Source organism: Myotis myotis, unplaced genomic scaffold, assembly GCF_014108235.1.
Source record: "Myotis myotis isolate mMyoMyo1 unplaced genomic scaffold, mMyoMyo1.p scaffold_m19_p_11, whole genome shotgun sequence".
NCBI lineage: Eukaryota > Metazoa > Chordata > Mammalia > Chiroptera > Vespertilionidae > Myotis > Myotis myotis.
In genome coordinates, this window is record NW_023416315.1 from 9,806,560 (window position 1) to 9,826,507 (window position 19,948).

General features: G+C 41.4%; 1 protein-coding gene across 5 annotated transcripts in view; it reads right to left on the bottom strand.

The window, feature by feature from the left end:
• Positions 1–19,948, bottom strand: part of SUGCT (succinyl-CoA:glutarate-CoA transferase) — a 556,817-nt gene that overhangs the window by 422,758 nt on the left and 114,111 nt on the right. The gene's annotated exons all lie outside the window — the stretch shown is intronic.

A 19,948-nucleotide genomic window follows, 5' to 3' on the forward strand; every position in this document is an offset into this window, starting at 1 on the left:
TGACCAAGATGGCCTGACAGTCTAGCCCAGGAAAAGGATGGGACTGAGTAAGGGACATGGCACCCTGAAAGACCTAGGAAATACATTGGTTACGGGGTGGATCCAGTAGAAGCCGGGGAAAGATTGGGAAGTTGATTGCTTATTTTGAAAAAGTACCTGGTCCCAAGCCCGAGATAATATAGTCACCCTAACATGGAAGCTTTCTCTCTCTCTTGCTCAGTAACACACTCTGGCCTATTCCTTTGGACATTCTCCCTCCATAACAACTGTGTGGCCCTAGCAGCCACCTGCTGCCCCGCAGTCACACAGACCAAGCACAGGCCTGGGCACAGCACCAGCCAGGAACAGACTATGCTAGCCCAGATGGGGCCAGACATGAACTAAGCTTTGGCATGGCACAGAAATGTTGGATGTCGGCCTTTCTACTGAGCTTGATGAAGACAAGATGGGACTTTCCTCGGCGGGAAGGGTAGAGATGAGACATGGGGAACCTGAGGCCAGCCTTCTGTTTCCACCCAAAATAAATCTTACCACGCCACAATCTCCCATGTGTGGGTCCCTGGAATGCTTTCCTTGAGGCTCCATGAAAGAACGTGATTTTTCACGGGCAAGACATTCATCCAACATTTGTAAGTAGTTAGTGCTAACTCTGTCCATAATGAGCTTGTATTATGCAGTGTCAACAGTCACCTAGTCATCTTAAATTAAGAAACATTAAGTATGAAATCTGTCCTTTAATATAAATATCTACAATTACCATTCTCCAAGCACTGTGCTCAGCAGTTGACACATATTGTCTCATTTAATCTCCACAATCAAGCTCTGAAGTAGATCAGATTACAGCTTTTCAGAGGAAGAAACCAGGGCTCCAGAAGGGTAAGCACCTGGCCCACAAGGTCAAGCTAGGATATGAAAACGCCAGTATGCCAACCCTTATCTAACATACCCTTGTAGCAGGAAAACAAAGCAAACATGAAACTTGTACTTACATGGCCATGTCACATCCAATCTTGCTCTAGGAAGTGACAGAACACAAGGTTAAGGCTACTGGAGTGAGAAATGCCTCTGAGTTTAGTATAAGGAGTGCATATTCATGGAACAGAGCCTCATGCCAACGTGATGCTTAAAAGCTGAGTTCTTCATATGCATGCAATACTGAGTTTGAAAATGTATTGAACATCGGTATTCTCTCCTCTCTCTCTCTCTCTTTCTCTCTCTCCCCCCCTCTTCCCTCCCTCCCTCCCTCTCTTCCTCTCTCTCTAAAATCAATTTTAAAAAAGGAAAATGTTGTGTTAAATGCACCTTTGGCTAATAGGCTTATGTCCCTTAGTTACCCATGTCCTAGAGACTAATCAGATTCCTAAAGGCACTCCTTATTTAGGGATGGGGGACTTTATTTAAATAATCTAGTACATTAAATAGTTAAAATACACTAATTCACCCTCCTAAAAACACTATTAGCTACTAGTTTCTTTGGCTTGAAATTCTTTTCCTGTTGAAAATTCAGTTTCTTTGCATAACTTTTTTCAAGGAATCTATTTATAATAATAAAGGCGTAATATGCTAATTAGACTGGACAGCCGAACGACCTTCCAGACCTCCTTCTGGACAAAGCCACCACAGCAGGGGCCAAGGCAGAGTTGGTTAGGGGCGATCAGGCAGGCAGGTGAGCAGTTAGGAGCCAGTGTTCCCAGATTGCGAGAGGTTTGACTGACTGCTGATTTAGGCCCAATCCCTGTGCAGTCGGACATCCCCCAAGAAGTCCCGGATTGTGAGAGGATGCAGGCCAGGCTGAGGGACCACCACCCCCTGTGCACGAATTTCATGCACCAGGCCTCTAGTCTATACTAATAAAAGAGTAATGTGCTAATTAGACCGGGAGACCTTCTGGGAGACCTTCTGGACATCCTTCCAGGCAAAGCCATGGTGGCAGGGCTGAGGCAGAGGCGGTTAGGGGTGATCAGGCCAGGAGGGGAGCAGTTGAGGGTAAGCAGGCCAGCGTGGGTGGGCCAGTTGAGGGCGAGCAGGCCGGCAGGTGGGGTCAGTTGGGGGCAAGCAGGCCAACAGTCGGGGGCAGTTGGGGGCGAGCAGGCCGGGCGGGATGGGGGGCAGTTGGGGGTGAGCAGGCCAGCGGGGGAAGGCAGTTGGGGGTGAGCAGGCAAGTGAGGGGGGGCAGTTGGGGGCGAGCAGGCTGGCAGGGGAGGGCAGTTGGGGGCGAGCAGGCCGGCAGGCGAGGGCAGTTGGGGGTGAGCAGGCTGGCAGTGGCGGGCAGTTGGGGGCGAGCAGGCTGGCGGGGGAGGGCAGTTGGGGGCGAGCAGGCCGGCAGGTAGAGTGGTTAGGAAGCAGCAGTCCTGGATTGCGAGAGGGTGCAGGCTGGGCTGAGGGACACCCCCCCAGTACGCGAATTTCGTGCACTGGGCCACTAGTATATATATAAAAGCCTAAGCGACAGGCTGACCAGCCGACTGACCAACTGGCCAGTAACTATTACATGCACTGACCACCAGGGGGCAGACACTCAACAAAGGAGTGGAAACGACAGGCATGGAAACATGAAACAGACTGATGAATCTCAGAGGGAAGGGGGGCGGGAGGATGGCAGGAAGAGATTAACCAAAGATCTTATATGCATACTAAAGGCCTGGTGCACAGATTCATGCACCAGTGGGTTCCCTGACCTGTGGGGGTTGGGCCGAAACTGGCTCTCCAACATCCCCCGAGGGGTCCCAGATTGCAAGAGGGCTCAGGCCAGGCAGAGGGACCCCACCGGTGCACGAATCCATGTACCAGGCCTCTAGTTTAATTATAAAATGTAACAGTAAGAAGCCTTATTGAAATAGCCTATAGAGTGTTCTATTTGTCTGCTGCAACTTCCCTCACATCTGAATTACCCAAAATAATATGCTCTCAGTTATTATTATGTAAATTAGTAACCTAGACTAAATGATTCCCAGCTACTAAACACTTTTTCATGATGCTCAGCTATTTTTAACCTAATATGAAACAATTCATTTTAATTTCATTCTCTTTAGGATCCCATATATTGTATAATGTCTATACATTCAGATTGTGCTTCCTGGCAAGTGTAACCAGTTTGGCTCATAAAAATTTGTACAGATTTGGATGTTCCGTACATTGACAATGCACTGCAAATCACAGTGACATGAACATAATGTGACAGCATTTCAAATTTCATGTGTATTCTTTTAACCCCAATTTATTTTATTCCCGCTAAAAAACCATCTCATCAAAACAAGAAAAGAACAACATGGTCCACAGTTGTAGCACACACTGAAGATGGGCTATGCTGTTATTGAATTAGATGACAAAGCATTTTGTTTATTATTCAATGACATTATATCCTTACTAAAAGTATACAATATGTGCCCAATTAAGCATGTATCACGATATTTGCAACATATTAGTTGCAATGTATTAGTTGCAAAAAATCAGTGGTCAGAAAAATTACAAAATTTGAAACAGAATATCTCATCCCAGCAAAATTTCTTCACTAAAGTCAAAAAAAAGAAGAAAAAAAAAAACCCTGAAAATGAGACAGTAACCAAAGTGAATTTGTGAGTGGCTCACTTGTTAGCCAAACAATGAAAGTCATTTACCAATGGTGAGTTAATTAAATTGTATTTGATTACAGCAGCTGAAGCAATGTGTCCAAACAGAATAAACTCATTTAGGACTATTCAACTAAGAGTTGAAGACATTGGGAACAATATAAACAGTCAATTTTAAAATGAAGCACATTTTTTAATTATTTTTATTGTTGAGAGTCTTACAGATGTTCCCCATTTTCCCTCCCTTTCACCCCCTCCACCTGACTCCTGTCCCACCAGAGGTCTTTACCTCACTATTGTCTGTGTCCATGGGCTGTGCATATATGCATTTAAGTTCTTTATTCTGAGTGCTTTTCCTTGGCTTTGATGAGATAACAGATGTTATAGATACGGCTCAATTCTTCTTTATACAAGGAGTCAATGCCGACTTTGAAGTGATTAAAGAATTAGCCTCTATAACTAAACTGCATGGAACAACTATGAACAAAAATATTTCCCAAAAAAGTTGAAAAAAAACACTAATTCAATACAACTTCAGTGGGATCTACTATGTATTACAACTTTGGGTGGGAAAAATTATGTGTGGAGCAAAAGAGACTATGACAGATTTACAGAGCTTGTAAAAATGTACTGTATTCCCCACTTCCCCTCCTTTTTGCCCCCTCCGCCCGACTCCTGTCCCACCAGGGTGGTTAAAGCCTATGGTTATTCATTCAATTATTCATCAGCAAATACTTTGAGGAAAAGATATGAATTTATCATGTGACATTAAACTAGTAGTGTTAATGATGGTTTTCATTTTCTCTGATAAGCTTAACCCTTGTTAGTCCCATGAAATTTTCTCATCCCAAAGCAGCAGAATATACAGTATTCTCAAGTGCACATGGAACATTCTCAAAGATAGAACACATTAGGACGCAAAATAAGTCTTAACAAGTTCAAGAAGATTGAAATCATATCAAGCATCTTCTCAAGTCAGAATGACATGAAACTAGAAATCAACTACAATAAAAACACTCAAATGCATTTAAACACGTTATTAAACAATGAATGAATTACCAATGAGATCAAGGAAAAAATAAAGTCTTCTGGAAATAAATGTAAATGAACACACAACAACCCAAAATCTATGGGACACAGATTAGTGGTGAGACTGTTGCTTGTCTATTAGTTCACTTTGAATACTTGACAAATACTTATGAAAAAATTGTCTATTCCTGTTCTTCTAGTTTCATTTTAGAGGTGATTCTCAAGACTCAGCTGCATCAGAATCACCTAGAGCCCAAAATATCCTTGTTATGTCTTGACTGTGGTTGTAGTACACATGTGATAAAATTGCATGGACCTAAACACACCCCAGTGCATGTAAGACTGGTGAAGTCAGATCTCTATTAGTTCTTCTAATGGCATGTGAGTCTATAGTTATTTCATCAAAAAAATTTAAAATTACATACATACATACACACACACACACACACACACACACACACACACACACCACTGCTATGCTCTATCCCCCAAGTTTCTGATTCAACAGATATGGAACATAACATGATAATTTACATTTCTAACAAGATCCTAGGGAATGCACAGTCTAGGGACCACATTTAGAGAACCACTGATGGCAAATAATGGTTTTCTTCTCTGGCTGTAGATGAGATCACCTGGGGAGCTTTTACAAAACTCTTGCCTGGCTGGTGTGGCTCAGTGGTTGAGTGCTGAGCCATGAACCAGGAGGTCAGGGTTCCTGGTCAGGGCACATGCCCGGATTGTGGGCTCAATCCTCAGTAGAGGGTGCACAGGAGGCAGCCAATCAATGATTCTCTCTCATCATTGATGTTTTTATTTCTCTCTCCCTTTCCCTTCCTCTCTGAAATCAATAAAAACATTTTTTTAAAAAACTCTTAATGTCCAGTTCCACCACAAAACACTGAAATTCAAGTAATTTCTGAAAATAAATTTTAAAAAGCTTCTCAGATAATTTTAATGTGAAGACAAGATTGAGAACCACTAATCTAAAATTTAAAATATCCTTTTCTTCAATCATAACCCACCTACTATTACGTATTAAAGAGGTGTAAGAGTAGAAATTTTCCATTGACTAAAAAATGAAGACAGAAAACAGATAAGCTAGCAAAGCTGCCATTAAATAGAAGTATGTTTTTATCCCAAACTCTAAATGTGATGTCACCTAGTCATTAAAGACTGCTTACAAATGTTCTGTTAACAAAATGAAGCATTATTTATTCTAGAGATTTTCTAAAAACAGCATGTGAATCTCTGATCAGAGTTATTACCTAACCCACAAGAATGCTGTGTGAATTAATGAGATAATGTTTGTAAAGGCTTGGAGAATCTTGGAAGGATAATTAAAAAAAACACAATCACATTACTGTTAGTACATTATGCTGAATACCAAAATAAATCTAACGATCCATTCAAGGAAACAGGAACATGATTTGTTTATTTTTCCCCAAAGGGGAAAATAAGCAGATATAAATTTTTTAATGTGAAATCATAAGAATTTGACAAAAGAGATAGATTATTGTCATATTTCAGAATGAAAAATGCTTTTGAAGCATAAAACCAATAACAGATCACAAAAAATTATTAAATTTAATACCTAACCATAACATTTTATACATTGAAAACAGAAACAAACTGGGAAAGAACAGTTACAACAACTAACAGGCACAATATTGTCACCTGAAGCTCATAAGACTTACACCACAATAAACAAAGAACAGAAATAATTTGTTATACATTTAATTTAAAAAAGCATTCAAAATTCTTAATATAACAAGTAAAAATAAAACAATGAGTATGATTCACCTATCAATTCTTTTACCTTTTTTTAAATTTTGTTTTATTGCTTAAAGTATTACAAAGAGTATTACATATGTCTCCTTTTTTTTCTCCCCTTGACCTTCCCCCAGCCTCCCATACCCCCCAGGGTCTTATGTCCACTATTATGCTTATATGCATGCATACAAGTCCTTCGGTTGATCTCTTTCCCCCCCCAACCCCCCGCCCCAACCCTCCTCGGACTTCCCGCTGTAGTTTGACAGTCTGTTCGAGGCAGCTCTGCCTCTGTATCTATTTTTGTTCATCAGTTTATAATGGCCTTTATTATCCATAAATGCGTGAGATCATGTGGTATTTTTCTTTCATTGACTGGCTTATTTCACTTAGCATAATGCTCTCCAGTTCTATCCATTCTGTTGCAAATGGTAAGAATTCCTTCTTTTTTACAGCAGCATAGTATTCCATTGTGTGCATGTACCACAGTTCTCTAGTCCTTTCATCTGCTGATGGGCACTTAGGCTGTTTCCAGATCTTAGCTATGGTAAATTGTGCTGCTATGAACATAGGGGTGCATATATCCTTTCTGATTGGTGTTTCTGTTTTCTTGGGATTATCCCTAGAAGTGGGGTCACTGGGTCAAATGGGGGTTCCATTTTTAACTTTCTGAGGAAACTCCATACTGTCTTCCATAGCAGAGATTTTTTAAACTTTTTTTTTTTGTTAGTCCTCACCCAAGGGTATTTTTCCATTGATTTTGAGAGAGTGGAAGGAAGGGGGAGACAGAGAGAGAGAAACATTGAAGTGAGAAAGAGACATTGATTGGTTGCCTCCCACATGAGCCCCAACCAGGGCCAGGGATCAAGCCTGCAAAGAGGTGCATGCCCTTGACTGGAATTAAACCTGAGACCCTTCAGACACAAACCAGCTAGGGCGGCAAAGATTTTTTTTTTAAACAATGTGTAACTGATAAGTAAAAGGTTGACATGAAAATTATTATCTTTATTCTTCCTAGATATGCATTTAAACTTATCTATTATTTTGTTTATTTATTTACTTATTTATATTAGAAGTTGTTTTAAAAGAAAGAAAGAGAACAGCACTAGAATAAAGGACACTGGAACAGAAAGTTTGAAGATTTTCTGCTAGGCATATTCTAAATGAGCCGAAATAAGTGAAATCACCAGGGATCCACTGATAAATCTTACAATCAAAAAAACAGCATCGACAATAATATAAAAGGCCTTACTAGAGGAATGAGATGGTGATACAATAGATGGGGAGCAAGTGGCACAGTCTCCACTTTGCGACTCAGAAGAAGCAAGGCTCTGAGAGGAGGCTCCAAAATTTGTGCAATGACAACATCAAACAGAAAATAGAATGGCAAGGGCTAGACTCAAATACTTGGAAAGGACTACTATAATGCCAACAGTTAGTCACTAGAGCAACAGCTAAATCAAATGTACAGGAAAAAAAGAGAGAGATCATTCCCCTGATACAACAGCCAGTCCCCTAATGCCTCCTGAATCTAAATGTATGTCAATAAGCATTTCCCATTAAGATTTAAAATAAAGATTTTAACAGCAACCAGACTGTGGTGAGTACTAAAGAGAAGTTAAGCCACCCATTGTGTTTGCCAGCAAACACCAGACAGCAGAGATGAGAACTTAGTTCTGGAATACAAAACGGGGTTGCTGATTCCTCACTTGAAAAGATCTGGATTCAAGTCCCAAGTCTGTCTAATTTGTTCTATAAACCCGTCCAGCACATTCTGTGAGAGAGCAAGCTGGTAATTGTTATAGATGAATATCATGAATTACCGAGTACACAAATTTATTTACATTATGCAAGTAATTATAACAGCTGTGGTTTCATGAGCTAATGGCAATTTCTAACAACTATAACAACAATAATCTTCAGAATGAACAGATGAATTAGTATAAAAATTTGCGATACACCTAAGAATAAAAGGTTGATGTAGTTGTTTGTATGTATGGTTTATGACTACAGAACTTACCCCAGAGCTTAGCCTTAAGATTTATCAAATAAATAAATAAATAAATAAATAAATAAATAAGCAAGCAAATATGTTTATTAACAGTCATTACTTCACATAAAATGTTTCTTATTGCGCCACGATTCTAAAAAGAGCCCAGATATTTCGGATAGATTCTTTCAAGGCTGAGCGAGACCAATAGTGATGCTGGGATTAGAAAGTGTCGATATGGGTGACACGTCTCCCAGATACTTTTTTAAAAGACTCCGGAAAATGGAATGCCAAATGCCCTACACACTTTGCACACTTCAACCACTCGGAGTTAAACAACCTCTAGCAACCAGTAACTAAACAGAAGTGTGTTCGTTTGTGTGTAAATAACTTTATCATTGATTCCTCATTTGCGAATGTGTCTCTTGGGTTATTTGCCGAGATCTGGTTTCACCTTATGTTACTCATCCTCTCCACAAAGTAAAAGGTTTCGTCTGAGTGGCTTCTCAGGTCCCGTCTCCTCTCCGGGAATGGGAGCAAGTGGGGCCTGAGAAGCCATTTAGCCTGTTATGCTATTACAGAGAGGTTGCTTTCGAGAAAGTCTGAAGTCCTCAATGACAATTAGAGCTGCTAAACACTTGAACTGTCCCCCTTGTAAGAAGTGAGTTCCTTGTGGCTGGCTTGGAGGGAAGGTGGCTCAGCACTGACTATGGCCTCTCCTGTACCAGCTGAGTGACTGAGCCATGTCCCCTCTGAGACCCGATTCAATGCTTGCCCTGGGCCACTGTATTAAGCAATTTCACTTACTCCTCATTTGGTCCTCTTAACAATCCTTTGAAGGTTAAGTCAGGTTCAAAACCAGGTCTTCCTCACACCCATTTTTTGATAGATGACCGTCAAAACCAAAGAATGGGAGCCACCATGGTTTCCTTCAAGTGTACCCGTTTTCAGAACCTGCCAACATTCTGCCAGCCTAGTCAGAAGGCTGCAACTACAATGACTCCAAATTCTTTTCCTGGTTCCTGAACGAAAGCAGGTTTCTAAATAATTCAAAGCCCACAATTCTACAAGTTTAGTCTGTTTTCCTCTTCCCTAAATGGGTGACATTTCTCAAAGAATTGGAGGGTCCCTGCATTGTCCTTGTCCACCTATCAAGTCTTTCAAATGCTTATTCCTTCTGTTTTATCATTTCATTGGCCAAAAGAGCTTAGTCCTGCACTCTCAGAGATTTCCTTGTGGACTTATTCTTCCAGATTATCTATAAACATGTTTAATAAAGTGGCCCAGCAGAAATCCCTCGAGGGGCTCACTGTTTACACGTTTCCATCAACAGCAGGCTCACACATCCTACTTTTTGTTTCCTTTATTAATACCTATGTGTGACAAAATATTCCTTCTAATACCATGGTAACACAATTTGGAATGGCTTTGTTGTGAAACTTCGTAACTGACTGCCTGATAGTCTAAACAAATTACGTTTATTATTGTTGTTTTCCTGGTGCTTTATTTACCTCTTAGAGCAATTCCAGCATGTTATAGAGAACAATACTTTCCTCCACTTATTATACTAAATGGTGAATGATCCTACAACTTTTGGAGTCTAACAATATGAATAAGATTCATCAGGCAATAAACAGTAGGGTCTCCTCATCAGAATGGAAACAAGAGTTGGAATTCACTAATAGTGAAGTGCAATAACCTATTTTGTATGTTTGGTCACCGTTTATTCCCTTGAGTTTCTTCAGAGCCTTATAATGGACTAGAGGCCTGCTGCACAAAATTTGTGCACAGGGGTTGGGGGGGTCCCTCAGCCCATTCTGCATGCTCTCGAAATCTGGGACCCCTCAGGGATGTCTGACTGCTGGTATCGGGCCTAAACCAGCAGTCAGACATCCCTCTCGCCATCCAGGACCGCTGGCTCCTAACTGCTCACCTGCCTGCCTGCCTGACCGCCCCTAACTGCTTGCTTACCTGCCTGATCACCCCTAACCGCCACTGCCTGCCTGCCTGATGGCCCCTAACTGCTTGCCTGCCTGCCTCATCACCCCTAACTACCTCTGCCTCAGCCCCCTCACCCAGGACCCAGGCTTTCCTCCTCTGGCCGGTTGCAGGCACCCAGGACCCAGGCTTTCCTCCTTCTTCCCAGCCACAGGCACCCAGGACCCCGGGTGACTTCGCCTGGGCCCCGGCTTTGTCAGGAAGGACGTCCAGGAGGACATCTGGAATGACGTCTGGAAGATGTCCAGTCTATCCAGTCTAATTAGCATATTACCCTTTTATTAGTATAGATGCCATAAACTTTCAGCAATTTCCTTATATTCAGCATGTCAATCAGGTAGAACATCCTGCTCCCTTACCACTATTTGATCTAACACTACATCTCCAACCTCTTTGCTTCAAAGGCATGATGACAGTGGAAGCTTCTATGTTTCCAAAAAGACCAAAGCAAAGAATTCATTGAGACTCGAGATCTTTCTTCCCCGTGGGTGCATCTTTTACACCCTGATCATCAAGAGGTCCCACTGATTCCCCAGTTGACCTTCTATCTTTCATGTATTAAAAAAAAAAAAAGCTTTTATTCCTGCATTGCGGTCTCTTTTGTGCTGTTTCGTGAATTCCTTTATTGTCTGACTGGCTTCTTATTTACACCTGACCTACCACACTTTGACGCCTGCCCTATTCTCACTTGAACAATCTTTTTCCTACTTTTCCCCCTACTTTTGCTTCTTTTTTACTTTATGAGATGGATGTAAAAGTTTTTATATATACTCCTAACCTTTGGTATGTGACATATTTTCCTGCCCTTCCATTAATGTGTTTAAAGCACTTCCAAGTTTCCTACAAATTATAAACTTTTGAAAATATTATTTTCAATTTTCACTTAATACACACATTGATTTGATAATAGCTCCATTCTTTAAAACTCAGCAGTAATGTGATGAGGATTTTTTTTTTTTTTTGGTCTCTTACTCCCCTTCCAAAGGTTGAATGTAATTGAGTTGTGAGCATTCTACCATAGTCACAGATAATTTCCTGCACCAATCCCAGTCTAATCTTAGACCCAAGTCCAGTGTAAGTTCATTTTTTCCTTAATTCTAAAACTTGCCCTATGAAGCAGAATATGTATGAGATCTTTTAGTCTCTGAATAGGATCTCCCTCATAACTACTTTTGGGTGTAATTTTCCAGCTTTATTAATAGAATGTCAATATCCTTATCCCATCCAGTTGGTTTCTGGTGGTGTATTGTGCTGGGCTGCATATCTGGCACTTTGGCCAGACGGGTCATGCTGTGCTGTCTGTTCCTAAAACACACAGATAGGAAGGTACTGACATCAGGCCAGGCCTTGAGATATGGTCTCATGGCCCCTTCCCAGCACGCAGGCCTTCTTTCTCAGAAGGCCCGGAAGTCTCATTCCAAATTTTGGAGACAAAAGACTGGGAAAAGTATAAATAAAGAGAGTTTCCTCCATATTGGGGGCCCAGAATTTGAAAGACACATTTTTCTCTGGGCCTCCACAGAATGTAATAATAAAATGTAACTCCTATAGTCTGGGCTGCAGTTCAGCCTCTGCTTCGGCAGGGTGCTGTAACTGTAGTCGCTGGCCAGCTTAATAAAGGCTCTTAAATGTAAAGTCTGAGTCGGTGGTCTATCTCACTGAGTGAACCCATAACAGTATCTTAACCTGGGGTTCAAGGATGGGTGCCAGGAGGTCTGAGAAGCCCCTGAAATCATAGGCAGAGTCATGTATATATATGGGTATGTGCACTTTTCTGAGAAAGGATTCTAGTTTTCTCCAGTTTCTCAAAGAAATTATGAGAGGGGGGAAAAGTTTAAGAGCCACTGGTCCACAGTGTCCCTAAATATATTCTTATAACTGAGCATGCATTTCTCATCTACAGAGAATTTATTTGTCCTGTGTTATTCTGCACATTTTTCTTTACTGTTTTTATTATGCTTATTCTGATTTCATCATTTCTATATATAAAATGATATAATCCTATCAGTTCATCGATCCCTACCACACCTGTATAGATTTTCTAATCCTGCAGTACCAGTTTTCATTGGTTTCTACCAGGTTTCTCCTTCTACCAAACGAAAACAGAATTGGGACCCTTACTTGCTACCAATCATTCTATCCACTCTTTTGCATACTTCTAGAGTTTATACATCCAATGTGCATTTAAATACTTGGGTCTTTGCTGTTCTATAAAGCTGTCTATTTTATGTTTGTATAGATGGATGATTTTTCCACCCCCTTCTTCATCTAATACACGACACAATTCACTTCTCCTTTCACTCCTCCTTCCACTCTCCGCCACCATCAACTTTGCAAAGTCGCATGCTTCCCCTGCACGTCCCAACTTTCTCTCAATTTTTAGGTTAAATTCTAAACTGCCACTTAACAGATTTGCTACACACAGAGCTCATTTTCTGACCCCCCACATCAACACAACACCTCAATGCACCATTATATTTGCTGAACAAACCTCAGATTCTTTTGCAATCTGCACAGTAACACCATTATAAGTTTTGCTCCCTACCCCCAGCTTCTTTGAACTAAGTCTGAACTTACTGACTTAACTCCTTGCAATGGAAACAAGAATGATGTGGTAGGGGGAAAAAAGAACAATCTATGCCCCATTTTAAGAGTTTTTTGGAACGTATTTTAAACAATTACCAAAAACATATTAAAATTTACTATGTAAAAACAAAACCCAATGTAGCTTCCAAAAGTCTAGCAAGAAAAATGAGTAGATTTTAAAGATACACAGTGCTCATGATTCTTTAATAGTTTTTATCCTCTTCTATTTGAGGCAGCACACTGTTTCATCAAAATCTCCCTTGTTCTTCATCAGCAGGATGGTATCAAATGAAACCATAGGGCTGCCGACATGGAACTGCAACGACGTACAAGGATGTTTATAGGACAGTGATGGCGAACCTTTTGAGCTCGGCGTGTCAGCATTTTGAAAACCCTAACTTAACTCTGGTGCCGTGTCACATATAGAAATTTTTTGATATTTGCAACCATAGTAAAACAAAGATTTATATTTTTGATATTTATTTTATATATTCAAATGCCATTTAACAAAGAAAAATCAACCAAAAAAATGGGTTCACATGTCACCTCTGACACGCATGTCATAGGTTCGCCATCACTGTTATAGGACCTAATCGGGTAATGTCCCAGTGGCCCAGGGTATGAATTACTGATATTCAAAGCCTAGATGTCCTCTCTACACCACAAAGGTCATTCCAAAGCCGTAAAGATGTAAAGAGCAGGCAATCCTGAAAGTAAGTTACAAAAATAATTGGGATTTGGCAGTTTAGGTCTCTGAGTTTGTTTCTCTTTAGAAACAATGTTTAAATTGGCAAATAGGATCATGGGCCAGCCTGTGATATGTCTGTACTGACAACGTTAACAGTGCTAACAATTCTATTGGACTTGATCACCATTTTATAACACTGAGGGAAGTTTTCATGGAGACCTCCAGTGTCAGTTGCCAGAACTTCGATCCTTGTCGCAGTCTTGGGACCAACATCCTCCCTTCCACTCTACTGTTCTACTAATCTGCTCCCCATCAACCCAACTCATCATACACAGTTTCCAGGCAGCAGGAAAGGGAGATGCCCTCTTGACTTGGAGCTGTCCTCTTAGAGAAGACGTATAGAAGCAAGGGCTCCTCCAGCAGCTGGAGGACTGGGTTATATCAACTGAGAGCTGGAGATAAGAGCAGTAGGTCTGGGGTCTGGGATGTGATAATGGTGATAACAGCTACCGTCTGCTGAACATACACTGTATGGTGCCTGACTCAATGCCACATATTTTACATGCACTATGCTAACTGATGGTCACGGCCACCAATTTAAAGGCCAACAGGAATCCCCAATTTGGGATGCAGTGAAGAAGGAAATGTTATTCAGGGCAAACAGTTCTATAGAGCAACAGCGCAGGCATGAAAACAGCAGGGCTTGGAGCAGCTCACTTGCAATACAGCAGGGCTTTCAACCAGCAAAGCTATAGAACGGCTCTGAGGAAAGGGGGCCCCGGAGGGAATGGGCCTCTCTCCAGAGAGTCAGGTCCACTCCATAATGGTCTGCTTCACTCTGTTCTGGAGAGACATCTTCAGTGCTTCAGCTTAGTCAGGGAGACACAACTTCATTGAAAGTGCATTCTCCAAACCAGGGAGGGGCTGGCTTATATGGACAGAAGTCCTGAGCCCTGGTCCCTGGTCCTTGACTGGTCCATACTTATGCAAATGAGGGCTCTGAACCCTCATGATATGATTGGCACAAAAGCCACTGTCCTGATTGGTCAAAATAGAGCCACTCTGATAGGTCAGAGCTGTGCTACTCTAATTGGATGGGGAAAGTCTCAGTCCTATTGGTTGGAATAGGACTCCGGGATCTCCTTTGTAAGGGCTGTCTCATATGGCAGAATCGCAGGCAGTTGAGGACAGAGGCACACAGTCCAGCACAGAGGCAGACTTCTGGGTGAAGTGCAATTTGCATGACAGGCAGCTAGGTTCCTGCTTTTTTTATTTGAGCCACCAAGAGTCCTTCTTAGGTGTCTTTCCCCCGCCTGCCTCCCCCTCTCTCCCTCAGGGCTTACAACTGTCTTGCTAAATCATCACCAGCACCCATGAGGTAGGTAGTATTATCTCTTTTACAAATGAAAAAACCAGCTCAGTGGAATGAAGCAATTTGCCCAAGGTCTATCTGACTCCAAAGGCCGTATTTTTAAATGATGCATCTAAGTATGCTGCTATATCTGGCAGCATCTGGAGCCTAAGCAGCAATCGTCTTTAAAAAAGGGAGGGAAGAAAATTCAACAGTAAAGGGGGTAGTGATGTAAAATCCTATCACTGCAGAAGCAGGAATTGAGACTGTGTCTAGGAATAGAAATGCAAATTTTAGGCTTATTTTCCATAACTTAGGCACTGTTTTTTAAGTGAAACTGATTTTCAGTAAAACGCTTTAAAATTAATTCTGCTCCTTGTCATCAGAATCACATGATAACAAATGGTGCTACAAAAAGGTCTCTAAAGCTTAACAGTAACTACTCTGGCCATCTTAATTATTTTGAACAAAAGAAAATTATATGCAAGCTAAAGCCATATTGTTTTTACATAAATAAGAATATTAACTTGACTGAAATCAAATTAAACTTTTTTCACTCATTTAGTGATGCCATAAATGAAATGCTCCCACTCACACCAAGAAAAGGAAATACACACACTCACAAAACACACCCAAGTATACACACAGCTCTACTACTTTGGGGACTTATTTGCTACCCTTATTAACTTAAACAGATTTAAAAAACATATCAGACTGAGAGGGAGGAGACTTTGCAAGAGGTTGATTTATTTCAAGAACTAACTTTTCTCAAGCTGAGCAGCTGGAAAAAAAACTACTTTTTTTTTTTTTTTTTACCTGTAACGATTGAAAATTCTAAAGCATACTCCTTAACCTTTTCACCCCCTTTCCTAATATGCAGACCTAACCAGTTGTTAACAGGACTTGTCCTGGGGGCCTCATATATCTCAGAAAGTACATCATCTCCCTGTGGATCTTACTTTACCTGTAAATGTCCCTAATATTCATCTTCATAACTGAAACTAATGCCCGACAAGATTACACCTGGGACACTTTTTTCCCAGCAAAAGTGGACTCGATCTCCTTTGTAAAACCACCCTGGAGACACCCCAAGAATTCAGAAAGGTCAGCACTTCCTCCAACAATCACAGAGGAGGCTGCTGCTTATTTTAGGATACAGTGTTGCTTCCCTTCTGCTCTCGGTCATTTCTACAGAGATCAAACCTGCACATTTATTCTGTGCTGAGCAGGATGCTGTTCATTGGTAAGCCAGTCCCTTAGAGCAACTGCAGGGTACTCAGTGCTGAAGTTATATAATAACAGAAGAGCCCGAGCAGCAGGGGGCTGGAAGGAGGGAAAGAGACAAATGCAAGAGTGCTGATTCCACAAAATGAAAATCATTCCCAGGAATCTCTCTCCAGGACACTGAACCAAAGAAAACGGTAGTTTTACCTTAAATAAAATATCAGTAGCTCTAAGGATGGAGAGGAAATCATCTAATAATGTGATCATGTTCCCAGAGTCTTCCGAGTCCCCAAAGAAAATTGCCATTCCATTACCAGGTTACAAGAGTGACATCTAGTGGACTCATAATATAATGCCCAAAAGGATTTCACCTGTACCTTAGAGCAGGGCTTCTCAAAATCTAACCTAACAATGAACCCTAGAGATCTTGTTAAAATGCAGATTCTGGTTCAGGAGAATGAACTAGAATCTATTATTTCTAACAAGCTTCCAGGTAGTGCCAACACCCCTTCTCACTGGACCACGTAGAGTGGGGAAGACCTAGGGCATTTCACACCTGCTTTTACTTCTCAAGGGGAAAAAGGAGGGGTAGGGGGCAGCATGAGAGAATCATTTCCAGGTAAAAATTAAGTCAAAGGCTGGAAGAGGTTAATGGGGGAAAGGGGGATGTAGGACCTATGTAATACTTTCAATAATAGAGATTAAAAAATAAAAATAAAATTTAATTAAGTCAAATGATTTTTTAAACTGTCCCTACTTCACTAGCCCCTCTCAGCATGCACACTTACCATCTCCTGTCTGAGCAGACTCCCTATACCAGGGGTGGGCAAACTTTTTGACTCGAGGGCCACAATGGGTTCTTAAACTGGACCGGAGGGCCGGAACAAAAGCATGGATGGAGTGTTTGTGTGAACTAATATAAATTCAAAGTAAACATCATTACATAAAAGGGTACGGTCTTTTTTTTTTTTTTAGTTTTATTCATTTCAAACGGGCCAGATCCGGCCCGAGGGCCGTAGTTTGCCCACGGCTGCCCTATACCGTATTCCTTATCCTACATTCCAGAAACAAAACTAAGAAGGTAAAGAGCCTACTTCACAGCCACATTTATATGTGGGCACAATTTGCTCAAGTCCCCAATACAGGTTCACTGCAGAACATAACATCTTACAGGTTTCCTTTTACTATTATATTTGCCCAATATTGGGTTACACTATAAAAATAATTTGTGCCATATCAGAACTCAGTTCCACATGCTCCCCGGCTCCCAAGTTAACTTGTACCTGAAAAGGGAGCCCTCATGAGAATGTATAAATACTAAGCACACCTACTCAGAATTTCAACATTTGCCCTGGGCACCCCTAAGAACAGAAAAGGATATGCAAATACATTTAAATCCAACTGTTTCCAGGTCCAGTCCCATGTGATTTATCTGAGCCGAAGAGCCTTGACCTCCATGCAGAGCCACCAGGCAGGACTCTGAGCTGTAGAGTAATGTGTGCACCCCGCCCCAGAGGAGCTCTGTCAGGCCCCCCCCACAAACTCCCCCTGCCAAGGCCCCCAGCCCAGGTAAACGAGCCGCTTTCCTTGGTTCGGGGTCACCGTTCTCAGAGCCACCCCACATTGAGAAAAACAAGTCTCCCTTTCCCCGAACACACAAAAATGCACAACGCCCACTTCCTAGTCCAGTAGAATCCTTTAATACAAGTCCATTGATCTAGGACAAATTGTCATTCTCAAGCAGTGGCACGCATATTTAAAAAAACAAAAAGTAGCCCCGGCTGGTGTGCTCAGTGGTTAGAGGGTTGGCGTATGCATCAGAGGGTTGTGGATTCGATTGCCGGTTGGGGCACATGCAGGAGGCAGCCAACCAATGTGACTTTCTCACACTGATGTTTCTCTCCTCCTTTCTTCTCTCCCTCTTTCTGCCTCTCTCTCTAGATTCAATGCTGGTGGGGAGGGGGGGGATACATGTACTCAGGTGAAGGATTAAAACAAATGCAAAATAAAACAAAAAGCAGAGCTGCTCTGGTTGAAATGGGTTTGGAAAACTGAGATCCGCCTCCCGGATTTCTCCCAAGGCTGTCCCCTACCCCAGGCCCCTGAACATGCCTCTTCATGCCTCAAATATTCCTTCACACCCCAACTTCTGCCCCAGACTACCAACTTCACAAACCTGAGTTTGAAAACCAGAAACTGTGAGCCTCACAATAGTTAAAACCAAGCCTCCTGGGCATTATTACTCTTTACACAGACGGGAGCAAGAGATAGTTCATGTGACTTAATTATAATTCTAATACAATTTTAGCATATGCAACCAAAGGATTTATTCAAAAGATGTACAACCTGATTTCCTGAAGGAAATTTGCTTTTAAGTAGTAATTAAGGATCTCTGTAATGAGTAAACAACGGAATTGCTCATACCTCTTCAACTGCTCTTGGCAATCCCTAAAGGAAAAATTATGTAGAAGAAAATATCACATCACTCTTCCTCAAAAGTTGGTTGAAGATACAGTGTGGTGACTGTGGGGTGGAGGGGGGGTTGGGGTAGAAGAGGGTATAGGGGGAATAAATGGTGATGGGGGGGGATGTTTTAATAAAGAAAAAAATCCGCCTTAACCGGTTTGGCTCAGTGGATAGAGCATCGGCCTGAGGACTGCAGGGTCTCAGGTTCGATTCCGGTCAAGGGCATGTACCTTGGTTGCAGACACATCCCCAGTAAGGGGTGTGCAGGAGGCAGCTGATCTGTTTCTCTCTCATCAATGTTCCTAACTCTCTATCCCTCTTCCTCTCCCTTCCTCTCTGTAAAAATCAATAAAATATATTTTAAGAAAGAAAGAAAGAAAAAAATCAATTGACCAAAAAAAAATTGTTGGTCAAAGATAAAAAATGAAACTGAACATGCCCGTTTAAGTAAGTAGCATCGCATGCGTCATCTGCTCACGTAGTTATAGCGTATAGTCTCCCTGCCTCGGTTGCAATCCCAGCCACACCACTTACATGAGGTGCTGGCCAAGTTACCTGACCTCTCCACGCCTCTGTTTCCTCATCTGAAAGTAAGGACAGGGGCTATACTTATTTCACAGCATTGCTATGAAGATTTAATTAATATATTTTAAATATTTAATAATGGCATAATAATATTCATTCAATAAATGTGATCTCTATTAGTATAATATTATTAATATTATTAGTAATAATATTATTTAACTAAATATTCATAATGGCATTTGAATATTCATTTGGGATCATTTTAGCCAAATTTGATACATAAACACATACAATCCCATGAATACAATGAGAAAATTAAGAATGTAAGAGAAGCTGATAAGATCCTAAAGAAATTCCAGGTTTTTTCCTTAAGATAACTTCCTTTCTTTGTGTGTGGCTCAGTGGTTGAGCATCGACCTATGAACCAGGAGGTCACGGTTCAACTCCCAGTTGGGGCACATGCCTGGGGCTGCAGGCTCAATCCCCAGTAGGGGGCATGTAGGAAGCAGCCAATCAATGATTCTCATCATTGATGTTTCTATCTCTCTCTCCCTCTCCCTTCCTCTCTGAAATCAATAAAAGTATTTTTTTAAAAAAATAAAATAGCCCTAACCAGTTTGGCTCGATGGATGGAGACTCGGCCTATGAACTGAAGGGTCCCAGGTTTGATTCCGGTCAAGGGCATATACCTTGATTGCAGGCACATCCCCAGTAGGAGGTGTGAAGCAGGCAGCTGATCAATGTTTCTCTCG